The sequence below is a fragment of the Chaetodon auriga genome, chromosome 2, assembly GCF_051107435.1.
Source record: "Chaetodon auriga isolate fChaAug3 chromosome 2, fChaAug3.hap1, whole genome shotgun sequence".
Classification (NCBI taxonomy): Eukaryota; Metazoa; Chordata; class Actinopteri; order Chaetodontiformes; family Chaetodontidae; genus Chaetodon; species Chaetodon auriga.
In genome coordinates this window covers 8,121,810-8,143,154 of record NC_135075.1, presented here as the reverse complement: position 1 = coordinate 8,143,154, position 21,345 = coordinate 8,121,810, and the positions used below count along the sequence as shown (strand labels likewise).

The following is a 21,345-nucleotide window of genomic DNA, read 5'->3' as shown; positions in this document are numbered from 1 at the left end:
CCTCATTCGTGCCAGCAGGATGGAGAGTTTTCAGAAGATGCATTCTTACATCCATTTTGGGTGGAGTCACAGTGATTGATGGCCATGTTCACCCGCCCTCTCTCTGTGATTCCATTCACCTGTTATCTCACCTGGCAGCCTTAAGTAGAGATCGTATCCCTGCATTTGTACACGCTCATGAAGAATGGATGGCCAAAAACGTTTTGTGTGTTGCCAGACAGATGATGGAGGGAGCTTATTAAACAATGCATTGCTGAGTGTGGCGCTCTCTCTTTGTACATGAATAAATAAATAACTCGCTGCAGAAATGTCAACCTGACTGTTTGCTTCACAGAAAATACCACGACCACTAATAATACTCAGGCTACAGCTGTAGTGGTGTGCTTGTTGTGTGCTAAGTTGTGAGTTGCGCACATTTAATTCTACGAAAATGTAATGTTTTAACTAGTTTGACATCTCTTTTCATTCTGGACCTTTCCCTGAGACACGCCCCCTTTCTTCATTCTTTTTTACATTGTAAAGCTTTCCATGCAAACATATGCAAATTAGGGTGGCCTCTCTCTCATACAATTGGTTCCAATGCACGTCAAACTCATGTTCAGTACACCCACGTCAAACCCTTGTCCCCTGCTATATGAATCTCGTAGTTTCAGCCATGGTACTTGGTGAGGACACTGATGAATGATTTTAAAGCAACACACAGACGGCACCAATTTTGACTGTGTCATTTTCTACAAACAGAAGGAGGATCATACCATTGGATCATACAAAAGTTCACTCACTAAGTGGCTGTAATGGTTCTTTTTTATATCTAAGGATGTTGTAATATTTTCTCTTAGGACTGGCAGATACAGGCAAATGTGCAAATTCCTCTTGACTCCAAAAAACAGGTCTCTTGTTTACACGAGGAGTCCCAGTGGCTCAGTTTCTCCTCCACAACAAAGAAGCCTTTGCACGGCCAATCTCATTAGCTTCCAGTTCCTCCGTGCTGCTTCAGTGGACAGAAACTTTAATTGCCGCGCATAAAATCGACATTACATGAAATATTATCATCTTAAGGCAGGGATAAATAAAGCGGCCTTGGTTTTAATGTCGTGCTCGCACTAATTGAAAGTCCCCTCAGAGTGCTGACTGTGAAATCGATCGCGCAAAAGAGACACAAATTATGAGCAGTAAATTCAGGAAAGCCCATTAATGACACTGACAGGAGGAGACGTTAAACTGATAACATTTGAAAGCAAACAATGCTGCCCCCACTGCGGGATGAACTGTTTCCTGTGGCGAACTTGAGGGAAACTGTCTTGCGCTGTAGCTGAACCGCAGCAGACGGCAACCTGAGGCTACAGGAGACAAGTCTAACTCCATATCGCCCTGCACGTACACATTTGATCATGTTCATCTGGATCACATCTGGTATTACATAATAGTCTTGTTAGACACCGCATTAGACTCGCTGTACAATAAAGTCTCCCATACATTTTAATGGCATCTGCCCTGTGTCCCTGTTTAGCAGTGTGCGTGGAGGGTGTGGATACATCTTGTAGGTTATTAACACAGCTAGATTCCACATGACAGTCACGTCACAGTCCCTGCTGCCTGCCTTTCACGCAAGGAGCACACGGGTGTACTCTAAGAGATTTCAGATCAACAGCTCTCTGCAATAACATTTGCATTTCTTGCCTTGATCAAGATGATAAGATGCTGTGAAAATCACATTAGCTGACTGGAGGAACTCGTGCTATTTCTCTGCCTCTACACCAGGCAGACTGAATGCTCCATCTCTGTCTTTGTACCAAAACTCTTGGGTTCCATCAAGTCTTCACCGGCAGCGACCGCCACCTCTGACTCTCATCTTAACCATTTACTGAAAATGCTTTCACCAGTCTCAGCTGCACTAGCCCAGGGAAGAGAAAAACTAAAACCATAGATGTCAGTGTTTTATGAGCTCCAGGAGCTGCACCTGTACAAGTGTTTCAACTCGAGCGAAAAATTTGTCCTGTGGCTTTAATGAATCTGTTTGAAAAACAAGAGAGACTGGAGGAAAATGATAGAAATAACTGAAGTTCTGGTTAGTTCTGAGACAGTCAAAAGCACTTAGAGTTAACATCTATTTAGTTACTAGGCTGATTCGCAGAAATGGCCCAGCAGTCGGATTTGCACAAAAAAGCTAAAAATGTATTTCATGCTCTGTTTGAACAAGATACTAGAGGAAAACTCACCAAAGTCATTAGGATTTATCTTCTGAGAACCATGAATGTCTGCACAAAATGTCACTGACTGTCATCAGTTTCATCAATTGAATACTTGTTGAGACATTTCAGTTTGGAACAAAAGTGGTGGACTGATCCACACACTGACTGATATCATCATCCATTAAAGCACAACGACGTTTCATCACTGAGAAAAAGTGAAAAACAGTCATAAATCTGTACTAGACTGACGTGATCTTTCTGGAAAAGAGACCGAGGTCTTTCCCCGCAGGCACAAAAACAGCATATGCTTTTCCTTAACTCTAACATGACAACAAATCCTTTACAGGGCCATTTCCTCGTGCTGTCACACGGTCTTGTGTTTTCCCTCCTCTGTGCAAAGTAAATATATTGTGTCTAATGCTCTCATTAGTTTCCGCTGTATCTCTGCGTGGCATTGCGTGCTCGCTCCATCTTTTATTCTCTCTTCTCATTCAGTTTGAACAGCTCTATTCTCCACCGGGGAGCGGAGGCTTCTTATATCATCGTTTCACTGAACTGAAAATAGGAAGTTCAGAGCATGAAAATGCCTTTGACAGAGGGGGGCTGCCGCTGCCGCTGCTGCACTCGGAGCCTGCTGTTTAAAACAAGGCAGATCTGGAGGGTTTTGTCTGAAGTCCAGCACAACTGAAACCAAATGCGCTATGATGAATACATTGCTCAAAGGCAATGCATGCGTGATGAAGATGTGGGTATCTGCATGGTTTAGATTCATTCTATGTGATGTCTTTTCGCTAATGAAATAGCCTCAATCTACAGGGAGTGGAGCAGTGCAAAGCCTGCACTTTTTAGCAAAATACTTCAAAATATGTTATGTAAGAGATCAGATGCCGCTGAAATGTATATAAAATATGGATAAGAAAAAGCAAGCTAACAATAATACACAATTGGTGGATTTTCTAATTTCAAGTCAGGTCAGTAATATCAGGCGTGAAACGAATGTTTTAACGCGACTGAGCAGTGCGGATCTGCCGTCTCGGTCTTACGACGAACTGCCACAACTCAAGCTCTTGTGGAGTGGATTTTGATATTCAGCTAAAACAGTGAGTCAGCAAAAACAGGAACACTGCAGAGGAAGGTTTAACGTTGTTGTGCAAAGGCAGGGCAAACTCAAGTGTATGAAATCGACCTGGCTCACTCCAAAGCTGGAAACTGACATCAAATCAGCACAACGCAGTGTAACAGATGAAAACCAGTCAGGAGGTAATGATTCGATCATGTACACAGGCCTCCACATTGTTCACAAGTTAAGCAGTTTTGGATTGTGTGTCCAATCTTGAAAGCCATCTGCATGATCATTTAAATTCTCCTTTACTCTGAGAAAGCAGCCAAAACTCAACAGCATGCAGAGCCTTCACAGCCAGGGCACCATGCCTCTGCGTGTTAGAGGTGTGTTACGAGGTTCTTGGAGGGGATAGAAACTGATGGGTTGCACTGCTGCAGAGCCGTTGTTGTGTGAGGGCTTGGTGTGAAATCAAAAAGAAGTTTTTCTCTAATGCTTGCTGCTTTGGAGAGAAGCCTAGAAAATGGAACAATGATACTGTATCAGTTCGTGTTAATGCGATGCTTGTCTGCTGATTCATTTTGTGCTGCAGCAGAGTTAGCGCAGTGGTTGGAATTAGAAATTAAGCACCTTAAGGACAGTTGGATCACGTCTTTTAGTAATCCAACTGAAAATGTTTACACTTATTTGCAAATTGTGCATGTTTCCTCCAGTCTGCTGCTCATACAGAAAGCCTTCAGGTCAAGATTGCAGGTTTTAATTCATCATGAACATTACAGTAAATGTTCACATGATCATATGTGTGTGTGTTATGAGAACACACTTGTTTTAGCTGTACACGTGTGCGTGTGTACAATTCCAGATTTCTCTCCAAATCTTCAGTATTTCAGCTCACAGTTCAGTTCAGTCATCAGAGCACACTGTGTTTGAGTGAAACTGCTTTTATTTCACAGTCAAAAACAACAGGACGGAGACTGAAATTTTGGCAGAATGCTGTGGCTGTTATGACTCAACTAGAGCTCAAACTGAATTGTTGGCCAAACAAAAGAACGAATGGGACTAAATACTGATGCGGTTTCTTTCGCTGGTGTGTTACAAGGACCTGCTCCAAATATGGTTTGTAAGCATTGTTGATCAATAAAAGTCATTCTATTACTACTCAAAGGTTGCAGAGAGTTCACATCTTGTCACAAGAAATCTTTCTTGTACATTGTCTTGGTAGAAATGCCTGACAGCCTCCGCATTTCAGTGTACCAAGTCATTTATTTTTCGTAGTTGAATGGGTCAGGCTGGACTGACACTATCGAACCTTGAAATAAACATCTTTTCTATTACTCCATTTTAAATGTGGCAACCATCAATATATGGAAGCATACACAGTGTTGTCTTTAAGAATGAATGCAAAATTACTCATTACTAGTCAATAAACGAGTGGGTGTGTTTTCATAGCAATGGTCTGTGAGCGAGTGTGTAGAACTGCTCTGCATTGTTAAAGTGTCAGCAACACTGGACACAGTCACTCACTTCAAGGTGAACTAAAACTGAAAGTAAATAAACTTTAAAAGTATTTGTTAATAATGTAACAGGAATTTCATTGGAATTAATATCAGGACACCCAAAAACACTAATCAAGTTGACTGAAATAAACATTATCTTTGTTATTATATTTCTCTAGTGTTCTTTCTTGATTCGGCCTTCAAAGCTTTTACTTTTCAGGTGTCAGTGGGAGTTAGCCAAGTGCACAAAGAGGCAGGACTGATTAATCAAACATGTTTTCAATGTGGATAAGCTAAATTTAAAAGTTGCTACGGAACCCCAAAATGTCAAAACAAATTGAAGTCATTTAAGTTGATTGTAACTAATTTCTAGTAAGACATTTTAAGACATCAGGAAAAAGAAAAGAGAACAACAAAGAAAATAAAAAACATAAAATTGAAATGGCCCTCGGTCAGGTCTCTTTAAGGTAATAGAATGTATGAGTGACAGATTTTAAAAATGTATAATCTGTTGGTTCTCTTCGTCTACGGAGTTCTATGCAAACAGTTCTACTTTGTAAAAGGAAGTGTTGTGTGTGCTCGTCCTTGAAGACAGAGGGCTGATCAGTATGCATGTGTTACAGACGGGGTTTGTGATAACTGTCCAAAGTACAGTACCTTGATCTGACAGCCACACTCTCCTCTGGCACAACAGTGAGCTGAGTAAAGGAAAGGATGTGTGTGTGTGTGTGTGTGTGTGTGTGTGTGTGTGTTTGTGCCTGTGGGGGGTAGTGGAGGATGGGAGGGCAGGGCTGCTATCATAGATGTACAGTATATTTTCAGAATGGTGCTTGTGATAATAATCACTTCTGCTTCACAAAAATATGCAAAATGCTGGTTATGATTTAATCAAATGAATGAAACACAAACTTGATAAATTAACTTTTGTTCCACAACCATCACCACTAAGTATGACCTGTGGGCTTGAGAAGCCATGTGCAAATGAGCTATCTGTAAATTGCTCCAAAGTCATTAATTAGATGAGACACAACTCGAGCGGCGCCCTGTAGATAAAAAGCTGCAGGCATAAATATGCACGATGTTTGCAGAGGTCTTTAAAACACGGTCATACCCTGGTGATTTCGGACGTGCAGTGCAAGCAGGTTAATTCACCGACTGTGTCATATTTGAGAATAATATCTCCCAACATGTTCATGCATCACTCATAAAGCTTTTGCTGCAGAACGTCAGCTCCTGCAGGATTAACAGCCACGCAAGTGCGGCCCTTTAAATTGGGATATTGTAATGATTTCTGTCAAGAAATATATTAAAGGTTACTGAGCTCTAGCTCACACCATGCGTTTTACACCAACAACTGCTGTATCTTATACGAACAGTAATGAAAGTCTGTTCTATCACAGCCTCATCATATTTACAAGCTATGCTCTCTCTGGGAGAAAACCCAGCAGGATGAGGGATGCGTAATCTCTCTTGACAGAATGTTCATGAAAATTAGGATTGTGTCAATGGTATGTGCTTTTGGATACTTAGCAAGAGAAGCCAGCTTGCACTGAATTTCTTGCTGCTTTACAAATTACAGTACAGTGAAGCAGCTGTATGTCTCACTGTGTGGTGTAGGTAAACATATGTTGGAGACAGATTTCATTCAGTCCAAGTAATAGTACCAGACTGAATGGCACTGCAGTGGTGTCAAAGTTTCACATTAGTGTAAATGCACGGTAACAGTCCTGTCTCCGTGATTACACAGCGATCGCACGGGTGACACAGCATAAGAGGACCGCCTCTTTCTGTAAGAGATGACATATTGTTGGTATAGAAAGAACTTTCCCTGCTGAGAGCACACGCTCTTCAGACCGGGGTGAGTGCATGTGTTGCGACCCAGTGAAGGGTGGTGAGCTGTCCTGCATATGGCCTTGATAGTCCCGGCGGAGTCACAGCACCGCCTGCCCAGCAGCCCGACCCACCTGCTCCTCAACAGGGCCAAGCAAACCCCGATCCCCATGCTGGCTGCGTTTCCTGTTGTACAGACGTAAACACCAAGCCTCTCAAAAAAACGTCATCGACTCTGAATGTCAGCCAATGCTTAAATTGTTCTAGGCATTCATGCATGTTTCACACCCACAGTGTGATCATACTTGTCCTTATCAAATGGAAGGAGAGCGTGGTCCAAACCTTCACCGGTCCTGTGCTGCACTCCAGATCTGCTCTGCTGACTTCACTGTATGTGGCAAGTAGCATGGATGCTGTCTGATAGCTCCATGCAGTAATTTTCCTTTTTCATACTTTTGTTTTACTTTGAGACAAAGCATCATCAAGTGAGCGCCAGAAGGACTTACTTTCAGGGCAAATGATTTTTGCATGAAAACGTGCTTAAAAGCAGAAGAAGACCTAATGGTTGCCTCCCAACTATTTTCTATCCTCTCAGCAAAAGTTCAGGCAGGACGTGTAAATCATGCACACCCCTTCACCAGATTAGCATCTGATCCCAGAAAACACCAATGATGTTCACTACATCAAACACAGCTGTCAGCACCTTGTTTATTTCTGCAGTCTCTTGCCTCCATATACAAAAACATCTCTGCTGTTGAAGTAAATTTTAGAACGATATGCTATGTACTCGTATAAATATCCTCAGTTTATTTTATTCTTTTTTGGTCTTAGATGGTTATGGCTATTTTCTTAGACATTTCATACAATGTTATCATGTACCTATCTTTTTTACCCAGTTACATTACACACATTTTAGATCTGCATATACATGTATGTAGATCATTTAGACTATTTAAAAAATGCAGAGTATTGCATGAAATGTGTATGAAAGTACATAAATACTGGTCCAGAAAAGGTCCATTTAGCAGCTGGACCAGAGCTTTTGCTCATATCACATCAGATTTCCATGAGAAGATGGAGTTTGCCAATGTGATACCATTCAGTATCACATGGGGCTCTGACAAAACATTGCAGGGTCACCTGATATGAAAGTTAAACTTCGCCAATCAAATACATGCTAGCACATGTACCTCTTGGATTACTTCTTTAACATGAACAGCATATCTCTACCTCTCAGTCATCATGACGAAAGATATTTGCTGCTGTGAATTTTCCAGACTAGTAAAATCCTGTCTGTGGCTTTACAAACTCTTATGCTTTTGAAGGCATTAATCTGTTACTCCAAATGGAGCTCACAGATCGTTTTTCATATCTGCCCCGACCTGAAATTTCTATTTGTATAATACTTTCATTTATGACCATATACCACTTGCAAAACAACAATTTTTAGTGCTAATCAGCGAGGTTAGCATGCTAAAACACTAAACTAATAATCCGAAAGTGGTGTACTGTAAGTATGTTACCATGCTGTCATTTACATTTAACTTAAATCACCGCCATGCTGATGGTACAGCTTGATTCACAAGATCACATGAACAGCTACACAAATGACCTTGAGGACAACACTGTGCATTCAAAGCTTAAAATAGTACATTTTAGAACACGTTGTATAATGATTGTTCTTCTAGATCCGTAGTAATCCAACATAGTTGCTGTTATTATATATTCTGTTGAAGCCTATTAAACTGCTGTGTTTCATGTATCTGTAGCATGTAGCTGTGTTCTAGTTTTATCTACAATGGTCCTTGCAGAAACAGGCGTGTGCAGGCACTCTACAGTCAGTCTGAACTGAATGGCTCATTTAAATCCATTCTGCATGGAAGCAAACAAGTGTCCACGGCACAAGAGTACGCTGGGAAAAGTCGTGACACTGAAAGCCCATGGGGTTGGTTCTCTGATGCATGCTTGGCCTTTCTCGTATAAGTCAATGTGGCTCACTGCTCTACAAAAAACTGCTATCCACCACAAAGCTGGACTCATGCTTCTTTTTCGTCCCACATGAATGAAAAAAGCCTTTCTCTGAGGCCTTTCTCCAGTCAATAGTAGCAGTCTGTACCTAAATATACTTTCCTCTGTTTTCATGCTTTGTCTCGGCAGCGATACAGTTAATTTGCTCTTGGTGTGTTGCTGTGCTCCATGAGGAGAGAGCGAGCGAGTGAGAGAGAGGCTGACGTACCACGCTGAGAGAACAAGCAGGGAGGAGTGGCGAGGAGCCAGGTGACTCACAACATGTGACAGGGGTTCAGTGCGGTGGGAGGTGGTGAGATGAATGACTGAGGTGTGAATCCTTGTCGCTAATGGAGGCATCCACCTCCACCGAGCTCACTTCCTGAAGTATGTGATTGGCTCATATCCAGCCTTGTGTTCAGCTACGTGCCATCAGCCCGCTGTTTAAACACTCCTCTGTGAATTCTCTTTTTATTTAATCCGGTGCATCTGGCTGTCAAGTAAAAGCTGCTGTGTTGGTTCATGCAACTTGAAAAACTGATGAGGTAAACACAACACCGCAAAGGCTGCTATAGGTCATCTGCTCGGTGAAACGGTTTATTTCAGCTTTTAATACACTGTCTTGATGTTAGACAGCTTGGGCATTTTGCTTTATGTAAAATCTGAAATGCTTCCTCTTCACACTTCACCGGCTAATCTGACCATTCTCTGCGCCTGTTGTTAGTTGCCTTGGTTACAAAGTCCTTCAGTGTGGCATCATAGTACAGTACCGTTTGTGCTCAATGCAGAGAGCAGCATCATTTGCTTTGGAGGAGGGAGTATGTTGTATGCTGCATTTTGCTAAATTTAGAAGATTTTTTTCCTCGTTCGTCTTTTGGAGGTCCAAGGGGTTTGTTTATGTCTTCAAACAGCAAGTATTGATGAAATATTCATGTGCATTACCACTCGGATCAGCGCTACTATTGTGTTTTTTGCGCAAGGCGAGTAGGAACAGTTGCTTTGAATGAATTTTATTGGATCTACTCATTAATGTCTACCACCTGTTCCCTCAGCCCAGTTTCCCTCCTCCTTATCTGCTGACAAAGAATCGGCAAAGTGGATCTCATTCAATCTGAATTTGCTGCATCTCATTAGAGCAAACTTAAAGAGAAACTTCTGTATTTTTCAACCTGGAGCCTATTTTCCCTTGTTTTTGTGTCTGATGACTGATGGAGACAACAATGTTTGAAACTGATTCAGCACTGAGAGAGAGCGCTGCAGCCGGCAAAACAGGCTGCATACTGATCTGTCTGGCAAAACCGTCAATGTACACTAAGTAAAAATGCTTGGTTTTGCCACCGACAGGTTCATGTTGTTATTCTACGTGTCTGGACAGGATCCTTACAGAGACACACCTTTTTGTTCAACTACAGCCACTATATTGCTCTCTTCTATAGGGTTGTTTCTAGTTTCAAATCATCCAATCATGGTTACCTGAGATCATCGGTATGGGGGAGGTGGCAGGAGTAGGAGGAGGTGGGGGGAGTTATGTCATAGCACAGTGGTGAAATGCCAACATGGACAACTTAGGCCTTATTGTCCTTAAGTAAAATTAGGAAAAAATAACATCTTTGGGGATTTTATGGGTTTTACTCCTATGCCACAGGTGAGCCTAAGGATATTAACAGCCTGTCTGCAAGATATTATACAGCATCTGTAAAAGAGTGTGAACATTTTATTTTAAATATCGAAACATTAAAAAATTCAACAACAACATTCAAAAATTTAATAGAAATGTCTCCTTTAAAACTTCAAAGAAACTCTTCAAAAGAACGCTCCCTGTAAAAGACTGTGTGTCTGTGCTTGGTGTAACAGTTCACAGCATCATGTTCCATTTAACATTATTATTATTATTACATTTTATTATCACAATCAAAATCACATCGATAACATTACCTACTTTTACGGAGTGCAGAGCAAAGTTTTGGTGTGCAGGTACACAGAGAATGGAGATGAAATGGAGGAGAAGAGAGATTGTTGTCCCCACGAGTCACAAACACATAAGCACTGAAAAAATAGGATCCAGGTTGAAATATACGACATTTCCTTTTAAAGGTCAACTGTGTAGCATTTAGATTCATATTTCACCTTTATTATTTTGGTTCACTCTACTGAGGCAGGCAGCAAAAAAGCTCTCAAATCTTACCGTACACTACCTGCCCAGCACTTAATAGCACAGTTAGCAGCAAGATAGTGAACGCAGTGGAGCATTTAGCAGCTAAAGAGTCACATATTTACTACCTTCTGAGTTGGTAGAGATGAAAAATAGAAGTAAAAGACAGTGAATACTGGACTGACTGCTGCTGGATGTATAAAAAAGTAACTGCTTACTACTGAGTTTGCTATATAAACTTAAAAGGTTTTAATATGTCAGTGTTACATTCACAACCTGTTTCCCGTGGCCCAAAATGGACAAAGAAAAATCAGTTATTTCAGGTTTAATGCTCTGCTTTATGGTGGCAATAAAGATATTAGCAGATGCCCATAAATGCTCTTTGTTGTACACGTAAATCAGTAACTAAACCACTGAATCTTTTATTCATTTGTAAATCACTCATTGTAATATACAACATATTGTAAGCAATTAAGTCTGCTGGGCACGTACTGTGTGATTCATTTGTGTTGTTTAGAGAAAAAAAATCTCTTCTTCTTCTTGCTCCCCCATGTGAATCAGACCTCCTTTAACATTTCCAATTTAATTGCACACCGTCTGTACAGAAGTTGCCGGCTCTATTAAGAAGGCCCTTCTCCCCGTCCTCCTCCTCTTCCTGTTTTGCCAGAAGCCAAAACTGCACTGTTCCACCTTTCAAAATTGCACACTGACACAGCTGAGCTTGTCATCATGCTTAAAATCCAGCTCAAAAACTGAAAACACACAGATCATAAAGCCTGTTCAACCTCCAATATGCTTCCCTGTCAAAGTGTTGAAAAACAGTGCAGCAGTATATTACTTCGGGCCAAAGCCAAAGCCTCATTAAGTCCTGATTCAAGGGTCAACTCGAAGCACATCTCTACCAACGTCACCACGGTGACAAACTGCCAGAGCATGAGGGAGCAGCATCGATTGTAGTCATGCAACTGCCGGCTGTCTTCAGGCTCTGTCATGCAACTTTAATGAAAATAGATTTCCCCTGTCCTTCACCTGTGCAACACGCAGTAGAAACCTGAACAATATGCAGAGGAGACCATGTTCAGCGGGGTCGAGAATTTCATAACTGGACTGGAACATGAAACATGACAAACAGGACCTGGATGCTTTCAGCTTTATTTTAATAGTAATAATCATAAAAGAAGAATAAATGAATTCCCTGCTTTACAGCAACAGTAGCTTGAAAGTTTTTTTTCTTTTTTTCGCATAGATTTGACAAGTAACAGAAGATGTCACTCAAAATTTCAATACATTTCATCAGCTTTTGTTGCACAGAGCAGAACCACGCTGCGGACTCGAGTTGATGCATAAAATTTCACCTAAGAAATTACCTTGCGCACTGAAATGTCATGGAAAATGTTATGTATTTCTTCAGGATGCAGTCAGCAAACACCACAAATCAATAATAATACCTTCCATCCATTACAGCCTTTATCGCTTTAACCCCTGTTATCTCTACCAGTGTTGCGAATGAGAAAATGACAGAGCAGGCAGCTGGGGTGACAATCTAAGTGGTGATGACAGCAATGCTCCACATAGGAGGCCCATTACTTCTAATGCACGGTGGAGAGGAGAGGATGTGCCAGATCAAGACCGCGGTAACGTCATGCCTTTGCATAAGCAACTCACTTGCAGATGAAAATGTCTACAGTGGCAGCATGAATCAATGCTGAGGTGAAATATTAATCCATTTCCATTTAAAATTCCCCTTCAAATTTTCTATTTGTGGGTGCTAGGCAGGGTGGCTCTTTGAAGCTGCATGGTGCCACAAGTAACCCTTTCACTAAAGATGAGGTTCAAGGGCAGAAAACACTCCTTCTGTTTGAGTTTTTTAGCGGACGCTTCCACTGTCTCAATCATGATGGATGACCATTGATTAAACGAGTCTTGCTACCTTTTTGTGGTGACTCTAAACGCTTCCTCTTCATAAACAGTGCAGCCAGTGTGGCATTGCGGTTACATGTTCCCTCAAATATAACCCGTGATGACTGCTGACAGAGCGACTTGTTCCTAGATGCCTGCGACAAGAGGAAACTAGCCAGGACAGAAGAGCACAGATGCTATTCTCACATACCCACAAATCCACAGCTGGTGATTCTATAGAGGATCTGCTGTCACTTCTTCATGACACAACCTCCCTAACCAACACTGAGTAGCAAAACAAACTTCGGAAGTCAGCAAAGAACCTTGAGCATCTTGAGTTGCAGTATCAAGATTGAAGAAAAGAAAACATCTTTAAAAAGTAAAGACCAGAATTCGCAATGAAGTAGCGCCAGAAATAGTTACCTCATACATTGTGTATGTGTACAGGTAAATATACAGTAGCTGCTATATGTAGCTCAACAACGGGGAAGTAATGTAACATTACACTCAAGAAAGCCTGAAGGCACATAGACACCTGGTCCTAGTTTACAGGCCCTGAAACACTCAAAAACCCAGAGAAGCTGTGCCATGAGATCTGTGTGGTGTGGTTTCATAATCTCTATACTAATGTGTAAAGTATTTAATTGCACTCAGAGACTCTTTTGGTTAGTTAATATTACACAGAAACAAGAAGTATACAAAGTATTACTTTCCATTGCTTCTGTTCTCTTTTGCCTTTTTGGAAAGACTTTGCAAAGCCTCCAGACCTGTTTGCGTAGTTGACTGCACATCAGCACTTTTTTAGTTGTGTTCATGTTTTGTTTTAAGGTTTTTTTTTCTGGGTGAACACCGGCAGATGCTGACTGTTGCCTTTGTGGGGAATGAGAGGGACTGTGGCGACTTTGGTAGTTCGCTGACATCACATACATTTCCTCAACTGGCTGATCAGGAGCTGTTTCTTCTGACCATCCACCGACAGGAAAACACAATTTGAGAATTTACTTTAGATCATAGCTGAATGAGAGTGATAAGTCAGACAGTAAAAATAATGTTAATAATATTTCTAATAAACTGTGTGAGAGGTGTGTTGACAGCGAGAAGATGATCTGAATGATGGCTTGTTTTGAAGCAGACATTTACTGACACACAATGATTAATAAGCAACTGTCGGAGAACAATGCCTGCGCCTGAGCTCTTATGACAAGGATGGTGACAATCAACCGGTAATGTATGCGGACGCTGTGTGTTTAGTGTGTTCATTTTTAATGCATCCATCATCTCTGTCACAAATGTGAGCATCGTCTCTTTCATGTTGAGATGAGTAGCTTAATGTCAGATGCTGCGCGGCACGACTGCTCAACGGCTGCTACAGGTATCACTGCAGGATTTATTTACTGTAGTATCCCCCTCATTTTACTCTCACTCACTTCTCACAGCGGGATATTGATCCACTGTAAATGGAGAGAGCGCACGCACGGCTACAAAAAATAACCCATGTGTTGCTGGAGATAGTCTCTGACATGGCATCACTTATCTTTCTTTGGCTGCTTGAGTCGTGTGAGGACAGCGTTTGATGGCCTGGGTGTGATGGATGGACAGTGGGAGCAGTGAAACTGGAGATGCATCAAATGGAGCCCATTAACTAAAACATTCCACACTTAATCAGAGATAATGGTGGTAGGGTTTAACACGTGTAGAACTGAACGTCTACATGATTTACTTTGTGAGTTTAGAGGCTGCGGTTTGCACTGCCAAAAAAAATATATATTCAAAGCATCATATTCATATTTGCATGACATCACACTAGTGAAACTGAATGCATCTGCAGGCCATTTGGAGATGCTTTCTAATGAGCGTGCGTGTATCATGTTAATTCATTTTCTCTGCTGCAATGTAGCATTTTAAATGTTTGACTGTATCTTGAGTCTGGAAAAGACAGAAAAAAATATACAGTTTGTATGGCAAAAATCTGTATTTATGAGGTCTACCTCACATGTGGGTTATGTAAAGTCAATACAACAGTCAGCCTCTGCAGTGGCTGAGTATCCACACGCTTTTGATTCTACTCTTCAAAGCGAGAGACTACACTCACAGTCTACACACTACAGTTCTCATAAAAAGAGCCAGTCCTATCTTATTACTTTAGATCCAACCCCTCCACACTTGAGGGATGTTGTCTCTGGCTTAAGTCATTAAAGTCCCTTCTCTTGTATAATACGGATCCCTCTCTCATGCTACTCTTATTTTCTCACAGCACCTGCAACAATATAATGAAATACCATATTAGGAGCATATCTGGCAGTCCAATAATGGCAGTGGTGTCTCCTTGCATTGACAACTCCTGTGCTTTAGTGTCAAAATGTGTACTTCACTCTCCATAGAGAAAGTGACACTGCCCTCCCAGGCTGACACATAAAAGTTGGGCAAACAAATAGCAGGATGGATAAACAAGAACACTTCTCTGTGAAGCATCACTGCATCACAGTCTCAGGCTGTTCTGATTAATGAAAAGTAGAGTATCTCAGCTACTGGATAATCTCTCTGGCCCACATGATATCTTCGCTGCAGTGCATACCAATCTATGCTCCAATATTACTGCTCAGTGTGGGTTTTGATCTTGTGCACTTCTTCACTATGTAAGAGCACACACGCTGAATTTACTTTGTCATGTGGCTTTTGCACAGAGGCATCGGTGACTGAGGGACTCTCAAAGGTCCCATAAAAATTTTAATAAGCACAAATAAAGCCGCATGCACGGAAGAGAAAAATATATGTGTAATATCCAAGAGACAAAGGATACTTACACAGTATGATATGTACTGTACTGTATACAAAGAACCACATGGCTACTAAAGGCAGAGAGTAGAAATTGATGCCAAAGCTATTTAAAAAGGAGCGTCTACTCCACTGTCGTCAGAGTTATCTATTTCCACTCATTTACATCACTGTTACTCTAATTATTTCACTAGTATTGTCAAATTTGTACATCTGCAGACACATTTCCAAAGCAATCCTCACATTTCCACAGTGCTTTATCGTGCCAGCAGCTCACACAGAATCAAGAGCGGATGCAACACAAAGTTCGAACGGCTCCCCCCGGAGACTTAATTGCGTACAAATTGTGAGGCTATGTGGTAATCTGCTGCACTTTCCTGTAGCTGCTGCTGCCACGGGGCCACCTGGGGTCCACCGCAGGTCTGGACCTCCTCTGAGACTGAACAAATCATTACATACAGCTCACTGGTTACCCTCATCTTAAAGGGCCTTAAGGATGTGACATATGGATGAATAGCATCAACCTATGATAAAAATGTTGCCACGGTGGTTTTTTTTCCCCCCCCTGTGTGGCTCAGCTGTGCTACTGGGTTGCAAAAGGTACAGACCTGAATTTATATCTAAGCAGCGGCTTAGTAATAACGAATGTCAAGAGCCAGAGTGAGACTTGATTATTCTTATCAAAACCTAGAACTCAATGTCAGAGTGTCTGCTCTCGCATGTTCCTCTGAGGCAGGGAACATGCGAGAGTTCAGAGAGATTAGTGTCAGTGTCTCACAGGCTATTACAGTAAAAGCCTTATCTATTCACTGCATGCTGATGGGAGCAGGAGTTATTCTTTATGAACTAGAGCCTCTGCAGAATGTAAAACAATGATTATGGCATGTTTCCAAAAAGCTAATTAATTTTAATGTCCATAAAGGTTGTCTGTGCATGTGTTTTGAATAACAAATATCATTTTATAAACTGCATGTGGTATTTGATGACTATCAACCTCCAAACATCTTAATGCTTTTATCTCATTATACGCATTTGGAGCAGAGTGAGAAGGGTATTCAGTTTCCGTAAAAGTCACAATTAGATTTCTCATTCATATTTAGAGGTCTTGTATCACCATCCACTGTTGAGCAATGATAACATGCCTGAGGTTTCCCTGTTTTAAACCATCTTTAACCTAAGCCGCTTCTTACAAGAGATGAAAACCACCACAGACAATGTCAAAGAGCATTACTGACCTTTGACATGGTGGTGTCTGCATGGTTTTTCACATTAAAAGCTTGCCCCGTGGGGAGGGGCTCTGCATAAGTCACTAAAAATGAACATTGTATATTTGAACGTTGCTCAGTGTTGTGGCATCAGCATCCCCACAGAGTTGCAGCATCAGCACATACATAGATGTGTGCCTGTGGAGCCAGTGAAGACTTCGTGCTCTATAAACTCCTGGAGTAGAAGAACTAAAAGACTCTTATTGCGGTAAGAATGCAGGATAATGTGGAGGGCTGATGCCCCTATTCATTTTTAATTCATGCCCACATTAATGCTGCAGCTGTAAAGTTTGCCAAGTACCATGTAAAATAAACATCTCATTAGTGTCAAACAGTCTCAATTTCAAGAAATTCTGCATATTTTTACATTAGTTTTAGAAACAGTGTTGCAATGGAGTTCGGACCTACCTCTAAAAAAAGATTTGTCATTGCAGAGATGGTGCAAAAATCTATTTAAATTCTGTTAAATGCGTTAGATCTAATGGTGGGTTAATTGACGCCAGAGTGCTATTTCATGAGTCCATTGTTCTTCATTCTGTAAAATATTATGTAACAAACTTAAACGGTTAGAGTTAGTGTTATAAATATACTCATACATCGATAAAGGATAAAAAAATACTTAAAGTCAACGCATTCAGTGCTTCTTCTGCGCATTCTGCTCTGAGTTCATTGATTCCGAAATCTGAACGGCTATTCAGCAAACACCACAACTTACCTTGACACCAAATTCCGCCTCTAAACGTAGGATCCAGAGACTGTCAGAGTCGAGTTTGTCCTCGGAGAACCCCCCCTACTCCTATTATACTAAACGTTCCTATGAAGTTTAGAGAAATAAAAGTACTTCTACATGAGATTTTAGCGCTCCTGCAGCCTGTGGTACTGTACCATCTGTTGTGCCTGTGCGCGTCGAGCTCCGCGCGGTGAGGAGGAGGAGAGGGAGGGAGGGAGTTTACTGTCCAGAGCGCACAGCGGATAGGACAGCGCACACAGGGGGAGCAGGGTCCGAGGCAAGCGGAGCGGGTTCAAATCCCACCCTACTGAACATGTTATACTTTCCAGAATCAGCCTGTGGGCTCCATCTGATAAGCAAGCATGCAGCGAGTGATGCGCTCACTTCCACTTACCCACCATTTTAACCTGTGCAGGGGCTTAACCGCCTTTTCTGCAAACAGCCTGCAAATTGTTAGTTCACGCTGCACCAGAAATGCTAGAAGCTGTGAGGATCATGTCTAAAAGAAGAATCACTAGATCGGCCGATAGTTCGCCTTGTTTCATGTTCTGTGCGGCATAAGCCTGCCTGCAATAACACAGATGGACTGACACATTAAACACTGACGTGGTTGCTGGTAAATAATTTCCCCTAATTATGATTTCTCATAATATGCAATTGAATATAAGTTTGACCATTGTAAAAGAAAACAGCAGCATGTAATAATAATAAAAATGAAGGGAGAGCAATCCACCGTACAGTTTTAAAGTCGTTTATTATAACCATGCTGTTCTCTGACGAAAGTTCAGAGTAGCTGTCTGTCTGTCTGTCTGTCTGTCTCACCAATGGCTGGCCTACTGCTTTTAAAGAGCAGCCCTAAATCTAAGCCTTAACTGAATCACCATTCCCTACATGCATGTCCAGCAATGGCAACATGTGTGCTTGTCCATGTTTATCTGTTTATGAGCTTCAGATAAATGCAGAAATGTACGGCTTTGACTGTTTTTGATCTGTGAGATCGTCCTAACTTGAAAAGTGTCTTCTGACATAACCCTACTGGTATTAGCCATGCAGATAGTATCATTTGCCCTGGTTTTCTGATATCTGTCTCTATTCCATAATAGTGGAGGTGGTGCTCACAGCTTTGGAAAAATAAATTAAATCAAAAAATGACAAGTTGTATGATTATTACTCAGGATAATCCACACATCAAGCTATCAACTGTTTTTATAGGTAAGATTCTCTCACATGTGATCGCCTTAGTGGCAGAAAGCTCATATAAGAATATGTCACAACCTGTGTGAATGAAACCAAAATCAGCATGGCTCAATTCACCGCAGAACATGAGAATATAGGTTTTTCGGTCATTTGGATGAACCAACCGTTTAAACAGCCAAATCAAGCATCTGCAGCTGGCCTCTGATTGTTAGTGGAGATGAAAACGTGCTCTAACATTCTGCGCCTTATCCGAACCCTCAAGGGCCCACATGTCCACACACATTACAAATGAAGCATGAGGGGAAACATAAACATATACATAAAACTAGGGACTGAAAACAGCCGATGCTCATGGATTGAGACACTGGATACTCAGAGAGCAGATGGTTTTCCCTCAATGTGACAGATACTGTACGATGCCCCACATATGTTCAAAATGATTGAAACATGGGCCAAAAGAATCCACAACAAACTGAAATCACATGGTGATGTTTCTAATAACTGCTCTGAATGCATTACAGGTTGCTAATTCTTTATATTATAAAATTGTGTCCCTGCCAAGGAAGAAATATCACATAAGTAAAAGCTATCTCCATTCTATCACCTCCCGCAAACAGAATTACATCCCTCCACCGATCACTGCTGCCTCCTCACCCACATGTGCGGAAATGTGCTGAGGCAGGTGAAGATGGAGCCTCCCACCCGGGACCAGTATTTTTGGCGGGGCACAGACAGAACGTTGACCCTGGTGTCGCTGGGTGCCATCTGCAACCACTGAGAGAAGCCAAGCTGCCATACTGGCCATTTACAGCTCCTGCCAACTGGGATCATGCTTCTTCAGCTGTTCACGATGTGCGCTCCAGGCTTGGTCATTCTTATGAAGGAGCGGTAGGAGAGCATCGCAGCGCAGCGGGGTCGCTCATTTCCAAGAGGCAGTGAATTATGTTCAGGAAGCTTATGCAACTCGTCCTTTTCAGGGAGATGGACATGGTTCCAGGTCCTTTTTTATCTTAGGGGCTTACAGGTTTTTGGGGGTTTTTTTAGATTTTTTGGGGAAATACCCATATTTGTCTTCTTGCTGAAAGTTAGAAGACTGATGCCACTCTCGTGTCTTCCTGTTAAGATATGAACAGCTTACATCCCATAAAGACCGGAATCAGAACAGTCTATACACAATCAGGAAGTAAAAGGGGAAAAACAGCATTTTTGATGAGGCACTGCCATTTATTTGGGATTAATGATGAAACCCTTCAAATCAAGCAAATGTCAGCTACCTCTCAATACTGCCTGTCCATGAGACAAGCCTGAATATACAGCAGATTAGCAGAATTGTAACAAGTGCGAAACAAGACGAGATTAGCAACACAATGCAAGTGTTAGGGAACAGTTGAAAAGTACACAGAGCGATGTCTGATATGTTCAGCACTTACAATCACTCACTTTGTCTCCTGTCACGACCACATCAGTGATGTAATGAAGCACACAGTAGTTACTGCAGAATGTAGACTCAGCTGTCATTTCTCGACCTTGAGACCAGAGAGACAGCTGGGGATCTGTCACCAGGATGTCATGTTCTTTAGGACAGACTTCATCATGCAGAAGTCTCAAATGTGCCGTAGAGAACCTCGCTTCTCCACTTGAGTGGACTGTCTGTGGCACACGGTCTGAGGCATGGGCATACAGTAGAGGACGGAGCTACTTATCAATTCACTGACAACGAGCGGCAGAATTATGACACGTTCTTCCTGTCAGGGTGGGCTGTAGTGCGTGTTTTATCTCCTCTCAGTGCCAACTACAGCGTGTCTTTATTCACAAGCCAATTCAGGTCTGATTAATGCAGACATTCTGCAGTCCTCACATTTTTTTCTGCCCCACAAGTTTCTTTGTTGTTTTTCTGTCCCCAAACATCTTCCCAATGCGTCTTTTTTCATTGTGCGCCCAGTACTTTCAGTCACAGACAGACTGTGCTGTTTCACTGCAAACGCCTCATATCACAACGACATCCGTGGCCTTGTAGCATCACAGCGCTCAAGCTGGAGTTGCCATAGCAACGTGCGATCAGAGGGGTTATTTTTCTGTGTTTGTGAACATATTGAGGATATGATGGGGAAGTCTTTGCAGATTTAGATTATCAATATAAAATATAAATCAACTACTTCCAATCTATAAATGAAGCTATCCAGCAGTATATAAAGTAATTAAGATTATCCCTTATCTTAATTAGCTGCAACATTAAAGTGATGTACACATTAATGCATCACCACTTAATCCAGTAATATATATGATTCTGGAAATGGACCATTCTGCATAATGGGTACTTTGGGTATACTTTGATACTAATGCTTATGTGCTTTTACTTGAACCAGAGTATTTTTACATTGTAGTATTGCTATTTTTACTGAAGTTGAAGGTCTGAATACTTACTGCACTGCTGCTTACCAGCTCCAAATCACCAAGCATTTAAAAGCCTGATGGATGTCAGCCTGTTATTGTTCCTCATTAGTGAAATGTGCCAGAACACTAACTCTGATGAAATCAATAGCATGTTCCTTCTATTTTGGTGATCATCCATGATTGGAGGACTCCTCTGGCAGAAACCTACTGCAGCATCTCCTGACACAAGAGGAGCCCTTCTGAGAAATCATGAAGGGCACAGCGTGATTTGATATCACCCCTACAGAGGGGGTGCTGCTGACACCTTCCTGTCACTTTAAAAGGTCACAGCTGCAGGCATTAGCAGCG

General features: G+C 41.7%; 1 protein-coding gene across 1 annotated transcript in view; it reads right to left on the bottom strand.

Annotated features, from left to right (window-relative positions):
• LOC143334005 (caM kinase-like vesicle-associated protein) overlaps window positions 1-17,649 on the bottom strand; it is a 38,837-nt gene extending 21,188 nt beyond the window's left edge. Inside the window, exon 1 of the mRNA XM_076752466.1 lies at window positions 17,392-17,649. The gene's annotated coding sequence lies outside the window, so the exon portion shown is untranslated. The remainder of the gene's footprint in view (window positions 1-17,391) is intronic.
• Window positions 17,650-21,345: the final 3,696 nt, after the last annotated feature.